The sequence below is a fragment of the Lissotriton helveticus genome, chromosome 5_1 (assembly GCF_964261635.1).
Source record: "Lissotriton helveticus chromosome 5_1, aLisHel1.1, whole genome shotgun sequence".
Lineage (NCBI taxonomy): Eukaryota > Metazoa > Chordata > Amphibia > Caudata > Salamandridae > Lissotriton > Lissotriton helveticus.
This window is the reverse complement of record NC_136065.1, coordinates 223791150-223810365: the sequence shown is the minus strand read 5'-3', so window position 1 is coordinate 223810365 and position 19216 is coordinate 223791150. Positions and strand designations below refer to the sequence as shown.

At 40.5% G+C, this 19216-nt stretch overlaps 1 long non-coding RNA gene across 1 annotated transcript in view; it reads left to right on the top strand.

The window, feature by feature from the left end:
* LOC144753061 (uncharacterized) overlaps positions 1-19216 on the top strand; it is a 473043-nt gene that overhangs the window by 195837 nt on the left and 257990 nt on the right. The window contains exon 2 of the long non-coding RNA XR_013594188.1: positions 5796-5945. This is a non-coding gene — a long non-coding RNA (uncharacterized LOC144753061). The remainder of the gene's footprint in view (positions 1-5795; positions 5946-19216) is intronic.

Sequence of the window (19216 nt, the reverse complement as noted above, 5' to 3'; positions counted from 1 at the left end):
TGTTATTTGCGGAGTCCTCCGTCCTGACAGTGGAGTCTCCATAGTCTTAATCTTACTATTACATTGAAGTTTGTTAATTCCAAAACAAACATGAATTTACACACAAGTGTAAATTTACCTTTGTGAATCAGACCCTGTGAGTCTTTATCTCCCCCTTCCACTTACTTCTCTTCCTCCTTCTTTTCTCTCTTTTTTCTGCCTTTCTCTTTCTTGCTCTTGGTCAACATCTGATGAAACAAGCATTGATAAATGAATTAGATGTCGTCTATGTGATTAATAATAAGATTTTTTTTGTTGTTGTAAATTGTAGCTTGGTGAGTCATTGTGCAATATAAGTTACTGAAACTCCGTTTAAGTATTATGACTTGTATGTTGAGAAAGGCAATATATTGGGCTGTTACTGATAGTATTATAAAGTGGGAGATTAGGTATATGGGGGAGGACAAAGAAAAAAACATGCACCCGATAAGTACAGTGTGAATACTGATGAGGCGGGGGACCGAGTTTAGGTGAGAATGCGCCATGTGTCGCTGGCTGCGCCTTGCTGTGATCAGAAAGACATCCTGTAGCGATAAATGCTGAGTCGGACCATGGGGGTCCCTTGTGTGCCTCTGCACAGAGAACTTAATGCTTAATGTTCATCCCTGTAGTCTGAAGAGAAATGATTTAAAAGACCCAGAGATTAGTTTACCGGATGGGGGTGAATTATGTCAAAGGATGGGCGCTGTATCTGTGGAAGCAGAAATAAATAAAACGAGATGTGAAGCAACAAGGTTTGACCCGGGAGGAGGCTGCAAAACATGGGGAGGAGAGAGACAGCCTGAAGATGCACTTGTAAGGAGTGCTTGTTAGGAAAGGCTACCAAGCAACTCAAGTAAAGAGGCTAAGTGCTAGGTGAGCTTCTGGAGGGAATTCTGTGCTCTTGGCTCTGTCCCAGGAGCTGAGAAGAAGATATGGTATAGCAGTCAGAGCTACTGACTTCCAACCTGCGGACCACAGTTCAAGTCTCGGTGTTGGCTCAATATACTGTAATTCATTTATTCTCCCCGCAACTACAAAAAATGAATGTGTAATGTAACTGGTGCTCATGTAAAAAACAAGGTACATTTTGCTAAACTGCAAGTATGAGAATATAACTAATTATAAACGCATTACAATTACCACTCCCTCACACTGCAAACCACAAAAAATGTGATGAAATCAAACTACTTGCTGCAGGCTGTGAATTGTGTGTTTTTCAACAACAACAGGCTGTTTGTGGAGTTTTGCAGTGGTCTGTTTTGGTATTTAGTGATGTGTAACAGCTCAGATGGACTGGGTAAACAGTAAACAATTTAAAACAGGTGTGATTTGGTTCGAAGGAGCGCTGCATAATAAAGTTGTAAAGCATCCTTCATTGGCACTCACAGCAAGATCCTGCCGCTGCTGAAAACAAATCTGCCAAAAGGGTTGAGTTCCATTTTGGAAGGAGAGGGAGCGGACCCATGGAGGGGTCAGAGTGAGAGGAGTGCAAGCATCAACGATGAGGAAGCAAAGATGATAGGGGGAGCAAGAAGAACAAAACCCTTGCTAATGGATGCTGCGCACACAAAGTGCATTTCGAAAGGTGGACAAAGGTGTAAACAAATTTTTGCAAATTCACATGAAGCCAAAAACTCCAAGTTGTTTTCAAGTTTTAAAAGTCACCAGCTGTAGCCATTGTAGAAGTCTTGTCTTGAGGAAAAAATTTCTAAGCACCCTAATGTAATTGAAAATAAAATAATGTTTACTTGTTAGGCAATTGGTTTGTTGATTTGCAAATCCACTGAAATGAATGTTCGTCCTATGATGCAGACGAACGTTCGATATTTAGGCCAGATGACATCCTTGCTACTCCTCTTCTTGACTTGCTTGAAGTGCCCTCGATTCAGAAAACTGAAGAAAGCAAGGCTCAGAGAGCGGGGAGAGGATGTGGCGTTGCTGCTGACTTTAGAGGTGGGGAAACAGGTTTGAGTCTCAACATCGGCTCAACATCCTGTAAGAAAATCGATTAATCTTTCTGTGCCTAAAAATATAAAGATATGCAAAGAACTCACACCAAATAAAAGAATATTAAATTTAAATTCTGTAAGAAGCACAGCAGCACAGTTACCAAGAAGTAGGTTGAAAAAAGTGGCATGCTCGCACATAATTAAAGTAACAAAGGAGTTTAAGCAGATCGAAAGATGTGCTTCGGCCTTGGGACACTGATAAAAAGAAGACACAGAGAACAGGAAATGGTATGCTTCAACCAAAAGAAATGGAGGAAAAGTAAGCGGCAAGTACACGAATGAATGAAACGGAAGGGCAGGATGTAAGCCTCTTTTAAGATTTTAAGATTTATATTAAATACAATAGTTTGTACAAGTGCTGTGGGGGCGAAACTTAAAAATAAGTGCCTGCCACCCGCACAATTTCGATTTGTATGCCTGTCAGGATAACTTAAACAGCCTCATTATCTGTGCCCTCCTAAATCTTCTTTAAAGTTCACCTCCAGATTTACAAATGAGAAATTATCGGAGGAAATTGTTATTTCGCATCTTATCTCTTGCAAGTTCCCATTTGACCCAGGTTTTCTTCCCCTACTTATAGAAGCTGAAATATCTAAGAATTCCTGCAATTCCGATGTGGCCTGTAACTTTGAAATTAAAGTACAACCCGTAATGAGGTCCAGGTCTGTCTCTCATCACCTCAGTAACATTAACCACTTATGTTTTATCTCCATTCCTGTACAATTGATGAATGAGTAAATATCTGGCACCACTTAGAACTAAGGGGAACACTTCTCATGACAATGCATGTGCTGCGCCGCTTGGTCCGTGCTCTCCTTGTTTGGATGGTGGTGCGCCTCACTGCTCACAGTGTGGCACTTGGGTGCTAGTGGCCTCAGTGGTTTTACAGTGAACATCTGTGGGTTAAGAGACAAGGGGTAAGGGGTGGGACTCTGAGGGCCAGATTCACAGAACTAACTTAAGACAAAATCCTAAACTTAATACCATTTTGGGATTCACAGAAGGCACTTACTCATTTCGGTATTCACAGAAGTTTGGAGTCCTAACTTTAGGACTCCTAAATGCCTTCTGTGAATATCGAAAGTCTTAAAGTTAGCATTTTTCTCAGTTTAGGAGTCCTAAAGTTAGGATTCCTAACTTTACTACTCCTAAACTGAGGAAAATCCTAACTTTAAGACTTTCGGTATGGGGGCGTGGCTAGCACCCGACGACGATGGCGGCTTCTCTCTAGCTCTCCTGGGAGGCGCGGAGAATGAGGAGCCCGACGTGACTCCCATCAAAGTCATTATCTTTAAAAGTTACGGATTTCGTTACCGGATGCAATGGTGATCTAGAGGAGCGAATTTGGATACCCTGCTGCACCTTTACAGGAATCTTTTTAGGCAAGTGAGTGCTGCGTTGGTTTTCGATACTGCGGCCGCCATTTTGCGGAATCGCTGACGGAGCTTTGCTCCTAGCGGTTCTCCGCTACAGGAAGACTTTCAGCTTTATATTAGTGCCACCTCAGCCTCCTATCTGCTTATCGTCATGCCTCATTCACTTGCCTTCATGGAGCAACTCTGCTTAATTTAGCGCTTTATTCGAGCGCTTTGGAAGCTTTTCTTTCATGATGCTGATGTCTACGGTGCTGATGCAGCCTGCAACTCAGTTTTACTGCAGTTACTTTTATCTGCCAGATACGCGTTTGTTGGTTACCTGGTCTCCTCACTCCTTTGGATTTTGTTGAATTTTCCTTCACTTATGAGTGTTGTGCAATGTTTTGAAGCTGCGGCCGTCATTTTGTGACTCTGCTGACGGAGTTTTGCTCCTAGCAGTTTTACAATATAAAGACGCTGTATTAATTTATTCAATGCTGCTTCAATCTTCAATTTGTTCACTAACCTGCCTCACTCAATCAACAGTACTGCGGTTGTGGCTCTATTGCACTCAACGTTTTCCTCAGGCACTCTGGATGTTATTGTTTACAGTTGTATTAATTTTCTCTTCAATGCTGACGCAGTTTGGCACCCAACTCCCCTGAGGTTGTACTTTTTCCTGAACTAAGCGTTGCTGTGCATTTCCTCCTCATCGATAGTGCTCATTTGGATATACACTTACTCCTCCAGTTCTGCTAAGATTTTTGTGCCTCAAAGTACCTTTCTTGTAATGATGGTCAGGTTGACGCTATCCTACAGTGCATGTTTATTTTCAAAGCTAACTACATAATTATTTCTACCCTAATGTTTTTGTAAAATTCACAAATTAACTTGCTTTACTAAATGTTCTTTCTATGCAGTCCTTTTCCTTTTTACATCGGCTGCCATGTATTTCGCTGACCTTCATTTGTGGTTTACTTAATACCATTTCTATTTTACAGCATTAAGTTTTATTGTACATGGGTATCTGTGATTCCGTCCTTCGTTTTGAGGGTATTTGCTTCTTTTTGGCTTTTATGAGCTAACACTTCATTCCTGCAGAAGCTATTTTTTGACTCCACTAGCTCTTTTTTGGTGACACCTTTGTCTAAGTTCCTCAGTATTATTGTATGCTGTCATGTTTCACTCATACTTAGGTTTTCATTCATAGTAGGCAGCTTTATTTGCTCACATACCTGTTCCAATATATTCTAGTTGTACGCGTATTTCACTTTATGGGTAGATTATCTAAGGATCTTCGCAAGCCTTCCCCAACTCCACGTAAATTTCTTATCCCTACGAGTTCTAGGTATCAGTGTCTCGAGATGGATGATTCTCTCAACGCCTCTTCTAAATGCTCCTCCTCTCCTGCAGTTTCACAAGCGAATGGAACCACCAAAGGTTCAATTAAAAGATTGAAAAAGGATCCACCTTCTCCTCCCAAACATACCTCAGCAGTAACAATGGACATTCTTTTAGAGGAAATTAGGGCCCTGCGCCCCTTCATTGAGAAAACTAAAACTACTCTTGAGGAAACTAAATCTACTCTTCAGTTGTTATCTGACAAGTGGTCAAATATTGATGAATGTGTAACTCTTCTGGAACAAAACGTTGATACTCTCACGTCCTCTGTTGCCAAAGTTGATCCACTCTGTGCACAAGTTTCAGCACTCCATAAACAAATTGAAAACTTGGAAAACAGGAACAGGAGAAATAATCTCCGCATTTATGGCCTTGCGAAAAATTCAGAAGGTTCCGATGCTCTTGCTTTTTTAAATCTTTTTTGCCAAAAATTCTCCAGATAGCACCAACCTCAATATACAAAGAGCCCATCGCTTAGGTCCTCTTCCTGCTGGGTTGACTACTTCTACTGTCAAAAGGCCGAGAGGTGTCATCATCTACTTCCTTGAATATACAGATTTACTTACAGTTTTATCAACAGCTAAAGCTATGCCTCGAATCACTTGGTCTGGAAATCACCTTTTCTTCTCACAGGACTATGCAAAATATACTGCTGATCGTCGAAAATAATTTCTTTCACTTAGACCACAGCTACGTTCTATGGGAGCGAGATATGGGCTCTTTCATCCCTGTCTTTTCAAGGTGACTTTCAACAACAAAACCACTACTTATGAGGATCCGTTGAAACTAAAGAGTTTTCTGTACTCTCATAGCGACACTACAATGGATACTACTGCTTCATCTAGCTCTAAATAACTATTTTCTACATGCATATCCTGTATTATTGCATTTCTGTTATGCTCTTTATGGTTCTTTATGACCGTTCTGTTTAGATTGTTTTTCTAGTTGATTGTTATACCATTTGTATATTCTCATTGTTAAGCTTTATCCTTTCTCCCCTTTTACACAGCTTTCCTTCCTCCACGTTATCACCCACCCTCTTGGTCCTTGGAGTCCGTTGCGGTCATCTTCCTTCCCTGCCTTCCCTTTGGAGCTTAAGACCCGTCATTATTCTATGTGGTCTCCATCCTCCCTCCCCTTTGTTTGTTCTCAACAATATGTAAGTTTTTCATTCTTCTCATTATGCTACTTTGTTCTCATATTTCTTTCCTTTTTTTCTTTTTTGTTTTCCACAGGCTCTCAACTCTTTTGTTGCTACATTATTCTCCTTCTTTCCCTCTTTATCTCTCCACTGATCCAGTCTTCTCACTTTTCTTCATATTCGCTTACTTTTTTACTTCACTCTTCCTTTTTCCTTCTCAATTTTTTCATCTATCATATATTTAGTTTTTTACTTCGCTGTTTTTTATGCAATTATTCTCTTTAACTTTTGTTGTTTTTTCTCAATATGCTTATATGCCTTAATTGTTTTTCTTCTTTATATTTGTTCCTCAACTGGTTTTTTGTTATGCTTTTTTGAATTTACTGTATGCCTTTGAAAATAATATCTTGGAATGTTAGAGGTTTACATTCGCCAATTAAAAGACAGAGAGTATTATCTCACCTGGCCAAGCTCAACGCAGATATAGCCTGTATACAGGAATCACACCTGTCAGCTGATGAATCTGCTAAACTGAAGAGGGGTTGGGTAGGTGAAGTATATTTTTCCCCAGGTGATGGTAAGCGTAACGGAGTCTTGATTTTGTTTCGAAAATCTCTTCCCATCAACTCAATAACGCATTGTACAGATATTTCAGGTAGATGGGTGTTAGTAAACTTCACTTTAGATAATGTCCCTATTTCCATTTTAAATGTTTATGCTCCAACGAGTGGTGATGTCTCATTCTGGACCTCCTTAGCACCGCTCATTACTCAACATTATACCGATAATTTCATTCTCGTTGGTGATTGCAACGAAGTATTCGACCCATTTCTGGATAGACACTCGTGTACCGCATACATCCCACATAAGTCACAAACTTACTGACGCATGGAGACTCTGCAATCCCAATTTGCGAGAATACTCTTTTTTTTCACCCCCTCATCAAACCCAATCCCGCTTAGATTATTTTTTCATTTCACATCACCTTACCCAGTCCCTTATTTCTTCTGACATTGGCTCCATATTAATTTCTGATCATGCCCCAGTCTCTATTGATTTGAATGTACTACGAAAGCCTACTTCCATTAAAAAATGGCGTTTTAATAATGCTCTCCTTCTCGATTCACAATTTGTTTCTTCCTTCACATCCTTTTTTCATGAATATTTTTTGTTCAATCAATCGGATGATGTTCAATTCCCTGTAGTATGGGACGCTTTCAAAGCATCAGCTAGAGACTTTATCATTAGCTCTGTTTCTCGCAAACGAAAGAAAGCTCAAAAAGCCACTAATGACCTCCTTTCTAAAATCAAACGATTAGAGCACTCATTTTATACTTCCAAATCTAAAGATTGCTTAAACGACCTCATTGCCACCAAACTTCAATTTAATAAAGATTCCACATATAATGCTTCCAATTTTCTCTTAAAATCCAGCGCCAAGTTTTATGGTGGACAGAATAAGGCTGGGAAATTGTTGGCTAATTATTTGAAGGTAAGACAAAACAAAGTCAATATTGAATCCATTTATGGTCGCGATGGATCACTAAAACATAAAAGTGCGGATATCCTACAGGAATTCTTGAATTTCTATGAAACATTATACTCATCCGAATCAGCTTCCTCTGAACAATCCATTTCCCAATTTTTCTCCAAAATCTCTTCGCCTTTCGACACTCTTCCGGATCTTTCTTCTTTAGAATCGGACCTTACACAAAAAGATCTCCTTCAGGCACTTAACTCTCTCAAACATGGGAAGGTTCCGGGCCCTGATGGTTTTACTGTTGAATTCTTTTCCTATTTCTCAAAATTACTTATTCCCAAATTACATACTCTTCTCTCCACTTTTCTTCAAACTGGTTCCGCTTCTGGTTCTTTTTCGGACGCCCTTATTTGCATTATTCCTAAACCAGGTAAGGATCCGCAGCATTGTAAAAACTATCGTCCTATTTCTCTAGTAAATATCAACTATAACATTCTTTCAAAGGCGTTAGCATTGCGTTTAGAATCATTTTTACCCGAGCTTTTAGGGAAAGAACAATCCGGCTTTGTTAAAGGCAGACTGTTGTCGGATAATACTAGATTATTTTTTGACATTCTTTCTAAGACTTCGCACTACTCTCATCCCCTCGCAGCTATAGCCTTAGATGCAGAGAAAGCTTTTGATCGAGTTGAGTGGGCATATTTGTTTAATACTTTCAAGTGGTTTGGTTTTGGTCCAAAAATTTCCACCATGATTTCGCTCCTATATTTTTATCCTAGAGCTGCAATTTCGGCGAATGGTGGCTTATCTTCTTACTTTTCCCTCAATAGAGGGGTTAGACAGGGTTGCCCACTTTCACCTTTTTTGTTTAATCTTGCTTTAGAACCTTTCCTATTGAGAATTCGTCAAAATGATAACATACATGGTTTCAACTTCCATAAGTCTGACATTGAGATGGCGGCATACGCTGACAATGTATTATTATTTCTCTCCCAACCGGTTACATCCCTTCCTGCTTTTTTAGATGAAGTCAGTTCTTTTGCACAAGTATCTGGCTACAAATTAAATAAAGATAAATGCGAAATCTTGCCACTTACTAAAGTTACTTTTAAGGATGATTTTTCTGCTTCGGGTTTTACTTGGAGCCCTACCTCTATTAAGTATTTAGGCCTTCATTTCACACCTTCTCTCTCGGGCACAGTCAATAGGTGTATGGATGATTGCTTACAAAAATTGATTACCCTCACTAACAAATGGCATCCTTTATATTTGTCGTGGTGGGGAAGATTGGATACAATCAAGATGATGCTCTCTCCCATTGTCTTATTTACAATATCCAATCTACCATTTGCTATTCCCTTGAAGTACTTCAAGAAAATTAATACTATTTTGTCTTCCTTTCTGTGGGATGATTCAGAAAAGGGGGTGGTGATAGAAAACCTCGTATGTCTTTATCCAAATAATGCGTACTAAAAAAAGAGGGTGGGGTGAACTTTCCGAATTTTTCCTTATATCATAAATCATTTTTATTAAATCAAGTGTCTAATTGGTTTACAGATTCCTCATCATCCTCTCCTCTTTGGTTGTCCTTGGAACGGTCTTTTATACATCCTTTTTCCTTCAAAGAGTATCTTATGTTTTCTTGTAAACCTCAGTCTTTATCTACTCCCAGTCTTAAATATACTTCCAAACTTCTTCCTAGCTTTCCCGTTTCTTCCTTTTTTGATCAACCTATTTGGCACAACAAATCTATTTTAATTAACAATAGGCCGATTTTTGGGAAATCCTGGAGATCGCGTGGCCTTATCTGGGTGCATCAATTGTTCCATCATAATCAGATCATCCCATTTGCATTAACCGCTACTTCTTTTAATCTACCTTCCGCTTTTCGAGTTAAATACTCGTTATTGACACACGCACTACAAACTGCTTACAATGCTTTTCTTGCTTCATCTCCTCCATCAAGTCACATATCCTCTGATACTACTTCACCATGGGCCAGATGTAGGAGCCAAAATACCGGTCGGTAACGGCCGATTTCGGCCGTTACCGACCGGTATTTAGGATTTGGCATGTAGGGGGCATGTCATTTACAGAATCGGTAAATTTACTGATTCGGTAAATATACAGAATCGGTAAAATACCGATTCTGTAAATTTACCGATTCTGTAAATGAGATGTAGGTGGTACTTCAGAAAGTGCCACAGGCCCTTAAGAGTCGGTATTTTACCACCCAATCCTATTGGGTGGTAAAATACCGAATACAGGTGTGCATGCACATCTGTGCATGCACACCTGTGCAAGGTGACACACTGACATGCCCTTAGGGCATGTATGTGTGCCACATGTTAGACGTGCCTGTATTTGGGGTGCTAGAGGGTGTCAAAGTGACACCCCCTGCACCCTTGCAGAAATCGGTATTTACAGAATCGGTAAATACCGATTCGGTATTGCCCATTGATTCCTATGGGCTGGGAAAAAGATTTGGGAGTTTTTTGGCCTACTGAGTTATGGGACAAATTATGGTTGAAGATTCGTAGATCTTCCAGAGCTGCTAATACAACTCAGACTCTATTTTTTATTTATAATCGTTTATTATTTCCACCACTAATCCTTAGTAGGCAATACCCAGACGCCTCTGACAAGTGTTGGTCCTGCTCCTCACCAGGCGCAGATCTACTTCATATGCTCTTCAATTGTCCCTTGGTCCATAGTTTCTGGGTGCAAGTTTGGTCTCAAATTAACAAGATTTTTTCTTCCACTCACTCCTTTTCTATATCTCACATTTTCCTAGGGAGTATTTCTCCCATTTGGGATCATTGTACTATCAGGGTTAGAATAATTGACTTACTGTTAGCAGTAGCATTTCAACAAATTACTAAAAATTGGAAAGATTTTACTAAAATATCTTATCAGGCTTGGTGGTATGCTGTCTGTTACAATCACAGGTTAGACACGACTTTTGTGCATCCCTTGACTTTAGCTACTAAGCGAAGAGAATTGTGGAGTCCAGTTACATTATTTTTTGATTTGAGTGCTAATAGTTCTCTGTCTCCATCCCCGTTGCAGCAGAAAGTTCCTAAATCTCCACGACTTCCTATAATTTATTAAACATATTACTCTTATTTTAAATTTGCTTATAACCACATTGTATATTTAGTATATCTTTCACTGCTTTATATTATACCAGTTGTTAGTTTTGCTTATAATCATTCTCAATTTCTGGTGTTTCTTTTTCTATTTTGTACTATTACCAATATTTATCTTGATGTATGATTTTACTTGTCATTTTCTTTGTCTAATTTTATAAACTTTGGTTATTTTCTTTCAATAAAAAATTTACTGAACTTAAGACTTTCGGTATTCACAGAAGGCATTTAGGAATCCTAAAGTTAACTTAGGAGTCCTAACTTTACTACTCCTAAACTGAGAAAAAATCCTAACTTTAAGACTTTTGGTATTCACAGAAGGCATTTAGGAGTCCTAAAGTTAGGAGTCCTAACTTTACTACTCCTAAACTGAGAACAAATCCTAACTTTAAGACTTTTGGTATTCACAGAAGGCATTTAGGAGTCCTAAAGTTAGGAGTCCTAACTTTACTACTCCTAAACTGAGAAATATCCTAACTTTAAGACTTTCGGTATTCACAGAAGGCATTTAGGAGTCCTAAAGTTAGGAGGCCTAACTTCTGTGAATACAGAAATGAGTAAGTGCCTTCTGTGAATACCAAAATGAGTAAAGGCCTTCTGTGAATACCAAAATGGTAGTAAGTTTAGGATTTTGCCTCAAGTTAGTTCTGTGAATTGGGCCCTGAGTATTCATACTTGACAAATGACCCTTAATGGGGAACATCCTTTTCGACGCGGATTTTACACCGCAGTACTTTTAGAACGCGTCCTTTACAACGCAAGTCGTAACCACGACTTGCGCTGGAGGGCGCTAGAGGATAAAGAATAATAAATGTACTATTGCAACACCTTCCCTAGTATCCACGGGGACTGGTGTTGGAATAGTAAATTATATTATTTACTATCCCCGCCCCCAAAGCAAGTCGTGGTAACGACTTGCGTTATAAAAGACGCATTGTAAAAGCACGCGTTGTGACGGTACGCGTCGTACAATCATGCATCCCTTTTAATCAGCATTTGGCTATCACTCAAGTCACTTCAGCACCACTAGCAATCCTCAAGCCAGTTAAGCATTAACCTGTCTTGTGAGGAACATGCATATTTATGTTTGTTTTCTTTTAACTTACTGCTATTGTTTTTAGCTGTTTTGTAGTCTGTGCTCTTCAGAAGAAAAGTCTTGTACTCAGCCCTGCTACCAGAATAGCAACCAAAAACGTGAGGGTCCAGAACAGAACTTCACACGCTTTTTGTCCTTATAGTTGCAGTAATATCTCAGCTTTACTGGCCTGTCAGAGTCACAGTGTGTCAGGAAATCCCCTGATTTCCCTAACTGCCAACACACCACTGACCCTTGCAAAGAAATGCATAATGCAAGAGAGGTGACGACTTGCAGCATTGTACCTCTCTTTGCATCTTTTCGGGCCACGGTGTAGCAAGGGTGTGACCGGGCTTGTGCAAGTATGGAACATGCCACCTTCCACCGATCCCCCTCCAACCCACTAATGGTTGGGTAGGAAAATACAGCAATATTCAGGAACCAGTTATACCCTGACACCCCGGTACCACTGCACCAGCTACACCATTGATAGCTCCCACCTGGTCAAGAGGTCCCTTTACACCAATGCAGTCTCAGAGGTTTAAAAGATCATCACCTGGATTTCTGGGCCGAAATGGCAATGATCTGAACAACGACTAACCATTTTCACTGCTCTTAGAAGGTAAACACAAACCTTTTTTGTTAGAAGAAGTTACCTTAGTGGGCAATTTAGCAAAAAATAAGCCATGTTATGTTATGTTATGTTATGCAGATTTGTAGAGCGCACTAACACCCGAAGGGTATCCTGGCGAGAGCATGTGTGAGTCAATGCACACAAAGGGCCTAGTAGAGGGACAACTCGAAAGCCAGATTTTCAGCTTCTTGCAGAAGTCATGAAGTGAGGAGGAGGCTTTTAAGTGTAGCAGCAGGACGTTCCATGCTTTAGGAGGCATTTAAGATGTAATAACTAAGGCAAGTATACTCTGCCTTGGTTAATCAGCACACATAACCTAGCTGGGGTGGTAGAAGACTGCTCAGAATATGGTCTGACATAAACATCTAGCCTTAAGTATTGTTTTCGAAAATCTAGTCCCTAGACTTAAAAACAGAAACATCTAAACCAAATCGGGCAATAATTTTGTAAACGATACTTAGAGCATCATGTTAAAATCTGACAATATTTTATGTATGATATTCTGACACATAACCTTTAATAAATGCATTGAGGCCTCAGCATATTTTTGTGTCTTTGGAAGTATAATTGGTCTAATGTTTTATAAGCTCCTCTAAACAAGAATGTATACACGTAATAGCAGTGTCCTTCTGTAGTATTTACCTGCCTTCAGAGTAGTCAGCTTATTAAAGTCTTTAAGGCACTATGATCTTTAATCACGTTGTAGTTATGTTTCAAATGTTTGCTAATAGTCATTTTATAATGATTCGACATTTACCTATGTTTCTGAAGGCTGGGAGTCAAGACAAAACAATAATCGGCATTTGTTAATTCACGATCGTGAGCCTTTTTTTGATAACACTGTTTATACTAGTAATGTAGTAATGTAAGACTTGTAGTTAACAACAATTAGAAGCCTCATTTAACCCCTGATCCGAATGACAACATCAGACGTGACGTCACATGACTACTTGCATTGTAGAACATTTCATAACATGACCAATGAATGTCAATGACATCAAGGGAAGTAACATCCGCTTGAGAAGTTACTTGTGGCGTCCATTAAATATGCTATCTTTGCAGAAGACACAATTGTGCAAGCTGGTGGGACGCAAACTGTGCACGAGAGAGAGTAACGCCTGGCCACAATGGCTCTGCATGCCAGTCCAAATCTGCTCCTCTCTCTTTTCCTGCACCCTAAATAAATATATCACTTACCATGTTGGAGAAGAGCAATACTTGCTAGGTCAATGCTGGGCGACAGGCAGGGCACGGAAGAGCGCACCCAGGCATGTGTTTCGTGCATATGGGCCCTGTGTGCTTCCTGCCACGCTTCTCTTATTGTTCAACATTATTTACCTACATGAATGACATTAGTTGCAGTTTGTTGTGCCGAGAAGAGCCTTTGAAGCCAAATAATGCTCCCCTTCGCACTGTCAGGGGCGTAGCTTCCATTGGTGCAGCAGGTGCAGTGGCACCAGGCCAGAGGCCCCAGGGGAGCACTTAATCCTGATTATTGCAAACAGCAGCCAGGGAGCACATTTCCTTCCGTGCACTAAGGCCCATGACTCAGTGGCTACGCTACTGCACACTCTTCTAACACCTGCATGAATGCACAAGTTATCATTAGCATAGTGTAAGAATATAGATCATCTTAGTTGCTTTATTTTAATTTTTCAAGGCTTACCTGTAGACATGGGACAAAGGTAAGTACCGAAGTGCATGCTTCGCATATATGGACCATTGGTCGGTGTCTGTCAGATCTGTGTCTTTTTCTAATATTGGCAAACATTGTTCTCAAAACTCAGCTTCAATGTACTTTTCATGCACATGCTAACCCAAACCGCTCTCTAAAACCCGTTATGGTTGTTTTCAACCCAGATTTGGAGAGTGGGTAGGTTGTGCATACACTTTAAACTTATGCACACCCTCTCCTTCGAGTCTGCGAGGCATCGCTTTAGATGCTTTTTATGTACGGGGCACTGTGCAAGCTCACATGGAAATGGTGCTTTACATACAGGGCACTGTCCCTGCTTGCCTGGAAATTATGCTTTACCTCCAAGGTGGATATGGTCATTTACATCCAGGTTCACTGTCAAAGCTCGCCTGGATATGGTGCTTTACTTACAGGGGCAGTGTGCAAGCTCTGCTGGACATGGTGCGCTACTTACAGAGGTATTGTCCCAGCGCGCCTGAAAATTATGCTTTACATACAAGTCAAGTCACTGTGCATTCTCACCTGGGTATGAATATTTGCATATAGGGGCACTATACAAGCTCACCTAGATATGATGTGTTGCCTACATGGGGCACTGAGCAAAGTCGCCTGGATATGATGCTTTAAATATAGGGGCACTGTGCACGTTCAATTGGATATGGTGCTTTACAGACAGAGGCACTGTCCAAGCAGGCCTGGAAATGGTGCTTTACATACAGGGTACTTTCCCAGTTGGCCTGTATATGATTTTGAATTCTCACCTCAAAGGCTTCACTGGGAAAACAATGGTTTCTAGAAGAAAATCATTCTGAAGAATGATGCAGTTCTATGTGCCTATTAAGCCGGGAGTATACCTATAACAATTTGAGGTTAGGTGTCTAAGGAGTTAGACAGACTGCAAACTGCAGGTACTATTAAACAGAGGGGGTCCTCAGACTGGTTGCTCCTTTAGTAGTTGCATGATGTGCCAATGACAAATTAAGATTGTTGGTTGACCTGAGGGGCCTTAACATAAATATCTTAGTGGACCCATTTCCCCTACCTAAGATCAACAAAATGTTGTCTTTAACCAAGGGCATCAGTTGGTTTTGCTCAATTGCCCATTCTGTGGCATACTATCAAGTTCAGCTTCACTCAGAGAGCAAGAATCTTGCTTCATTTATTACACATCTCAGATGTTTCTGATTTGTAAGGGTACCATTTGGTCTTGCCTCTGCAGCGGCTAGGTACCAGAGACGTAGACATGAACTATTCAAAAGGATTGAAAACATGATATTGTTCCAGGATGACATTCTGGTGATAGGGAGGACCAAATCATAACATTGTGAACAAGTTATGAGTATTTTGGAGAAGAAGGATCTAACTAAAGAATACTGTAAATACAAATTTGCATGGGAAAGTGTTACATATCTGGGTCATGAGGTAAGTTGTAAAGAATTAGTCTCAAGCAGGAGTTAGTGGCAGTGATAAAAGACTCTCCTGCAAGGAAGGTGTAAGAGCATTTCTAGGTCTTGCAGAGTTTTATTCAAAGTTTGTCAAAAATGTCTCTTGCAATATATCACATAGACAGCTTTTGAAACACAATAATAATTTTGAGTTGTCTCCTGAATGTCAAACTATTTTCCAAAATGCTAAAAATTACGTTTGTAGTGCCCCACCCTTACAAAGGTTTAATTCAATACTGTGGAGTGTGGCTACTACGGATGCAAGTGGTAAAGATATTGGAGCAGTACTAAAACAGGAAGGCCATTCTGGTAAGGAGAGTAGCATCACTTTTGCTTCTCATTCATTGACTCCCACAGAAGAAAAATATTCCGTCATTTAGCAAGAAGTGTTAGTATGTGGGTGGGGTCTGGGGCATTACTGGCAATATATTGGGTAAGCATGTTACTCTATGCGGTGATCATGAAAAACACTGACTAAGCTCCTTATGAGAAAGGGATTGTACAAAGCACCACCACTATAGATTTGTTAGACTATAAATATGAAGTGAACTACATGCCAGAAGTAAAGAATAGAATAGCAAATTTCCATAGTTGGTTGCCTTTACCACTGAAGGGTGCCTCTGAAGATGATTTGGAGATGTGAATGACGGAATTGAGGGCACTACTTGTCAATTGTGGCATGACGCTCAAGATAAGTGTTTGATATTAACAGTAGTGTACACGATGGGGGTTGAGGGTTGGCTGAAGAAGAAGTCATTAGATAAAATGTTTCAATCTGCTGGGTATTGAAACACAAATTGGCAATTAGAAATAAAAAAGTCAAAAGGAATGGTAAGTTAATTCTACCTGAAAGTCTAAGAAGTAAAACTTTGGATGTTTTTAATGGAGTACACTTAGGAATTCTTAAAACTAAAGTAGAATGAAAAACGTGTATTGCTGGCCTGGTTTGAATATCGCAATTGAGAGGAAAGTAATGGAGTGCATTATTTGGGATCATTCTAACAAATCTCACACCATTTTTTCAGACAACTATTATATCCCATTAGCAGTGAAAACAATCAATGAATAAAATCAGGTTTGATTGGTTACTAGAAATAGATGCTACTACTAATACTCACTCATGTACATAGTAATGGATAGGAAGGGGTTGCCCCTCATGAAACTAGTGAAGGACTGTGTGGAAATGAAGGGCAGGGTCATCAATAGCCCAGTTGCCTGACTAAACGTTATGGAAGGTTTGGCAGGGTTGTGGATAAAACAACAAAGTGAAATGAATATATGTGTGAATAACCATCGCATACATTCCTAGCGGTGAGTGTTGGGTATTACTCTTTAATTGATAAATTTACAGTGTATTTTGAAATGTTGTTATGGTATGTGTTTTACACACACACACACACACACACATTACATTCACTGAAAAAAACAAAGGTTAAAGGGAAATTATAGTTAGGTGAAAATGTCACATAAAACACACTATTTTACCAGAACAAAACAACTGAAATTCTTCAGTTACAATTATCTCAAGTAACTATAACTTGTGCCTCAAAGTAACAAACTGCACACCACTCCACTCTATGCTTTTCCACTGTTCGCCACTCAACTTTACTCTACATCGCTCCACTGTAGTCCACTCGACTCAAAACCACTCCACTGTAGTCCACTCTACTCTACGCCACTCCACTCTTCGATATACAGTGGCCTACAGAGTAGTTGCATACAGTGGAATACAATATAGTGGTGCAGTGTGGTGTGTGGTGGAGTGGGGTAGAGTGGAGACCTGTAGAGTGGAATAGCATATAGTGGGGTGGTGAAAGAGGAGTGGAGTATACTTGAGTTGGGTATTCTTGAGTGGCATTCAGTTGAATGGCATAGAGTGGCATACAGTGGAGTGGGCTACAGTAGAGTGTCTTAGACTGGAGTGGCATACTGTGGAGTGGTGTTTAGTGGTGTGTCATATGTGGAGTGGTGTAGAGTGGAGTGGAGTACAGTGGAATATCGTAGAGTGGAGTGAAGTGCAGTGTAGTGGCATAGAGTGGAAAATGGTATAGAGTGGTGTAGAGTGGAATAGCGTATAGTGGAGTGGCGTACAGTGCAGTGGAATACAGTGGAGTTGCATAGACTGGAGTGGCTTACAGTAGAGTAGCATAGAGTACAACAGCATACAGTGAATTTGCTATAGAGTGGAGTGGTGCCAAGTAGAATGACTTAGAATGAAATAGTGTAGAGTGAAGGGGCATAGAGTGTAGTTGCATATAGTGGAATAGAGTATTGTGGAGTTGTGTAGAGTGAAGTGGAGTAGAGTGGAATATCATAAAGTGGAGTGGTGTAGAGTCGAGTGGCACAGAGTGGATTGGGATACAGTGGAATAGCTTAGAGTGGCGTACAGTGAAATAGCATATAGTAGAGTGGTGTAGAGTGGAATGGGGTAGAGTGGAGTCTCGTAGAGTGGAATAGAGTAACGTGGAGTGGAGTACAGTGTACAAGGGTACAGTGGAGTTGTGTAGCATAGGGTACACAAGCATACAGTCAAGAAGAATTGAGTGGAGTGATGCAGAGTGGAGTAGTGTACAGTGGAATAGCATGGAGACCTTACATTGGAATAGCATACAGTGGAGTGGGGTACAGTGGAGTCATGTAGACTGGAGTGGCATACAGTGGAGTAGCGTAAAGTACAACTGCGTACAGTGAAGTGGCATGTAGTGGTGCCACGTGGAGTTGCATGGAGTTGACTAGCATAGAGTGGAGTGCCGTAGAATTTAGTTACGCATAGTGGAATAGTGTAGAGTGGAGTGGGGTACAGTGGAGTGCTATAGACTGGAGTGACGTACAGTAAAGTGCTGTAGAGCGGATTACAGTAGAGTGGAGTTGTACAGAGTGGAGTGGTGTGCAATGGGTTAGTGTAGAATAGAGTGAGGTAGAGTGTTGTCGTGTACAGTGGAATAGCCTAGAGTGGAGTGGCATACAGTGAGTGTATGGTGCCGTCACATAGACTGGAGTGGCACACAGTGGATTGGTGGTTTGAATACTAGCTATTCCCTTCTTTTAACACATTTCCGCAGATATACATACTGGGGCTGACGGTAGTAGTAAGCAATTTTTCCATGGTTGGTATGCCCTTTTGAGTATGTGTAAACTGACTAACTTGCATGTTTTAAGGGTTTTCACCTACTCTCCTCTAATCTTTTCCCATACTGAGAAAGGTTGGAAATGTACTCCTGACAATGGCAGACGTAAAACTTCTTCCAGGGCAGTGAAAAAAGTGGTTGGAGGTAAAATAAACTTGCAAACACTCAAAAGATTTTCGCATGAGGAAATCTACACATGCATATTTGCTCATGGTAAAAGGCAGTTCACAAATATTTTCTAGGAGTACTATTTCTTTGCCTACTTCTGTAAATTCTTTTGAATTCGCGAAAGCTATAAATCTGCACTTAATGCAAGAACATATACCATGGGTGCAGTTTTGAGATGTTCTTTAATAATTGGGCCCTTAATTATGTCTGGCGTTAACCATGACCTTTTGTCAGGGTGCCTGGCACATGGTAAATGGCTGTTTGGGGTGCACCACATGTGCACCCCTGAGCCCATCACAGAGGCCCAGGGGGCCCTGCTAGGGGCCTCTAAAATCCCATTCTGTCTTCCTTTACATGGAGGTCGGACCGCCATGTAAAGGCAAAAAGACATCTTAATACCGACAGTGGCGCCTCCGCACGCACCACCCCCATTGTAGGGATTATAGTCAGACCAACACTTGAGTGCATGGCTGTTTGAAAACTGTCCTTTTCATCTGCAGCTTGTGAGGGCTGC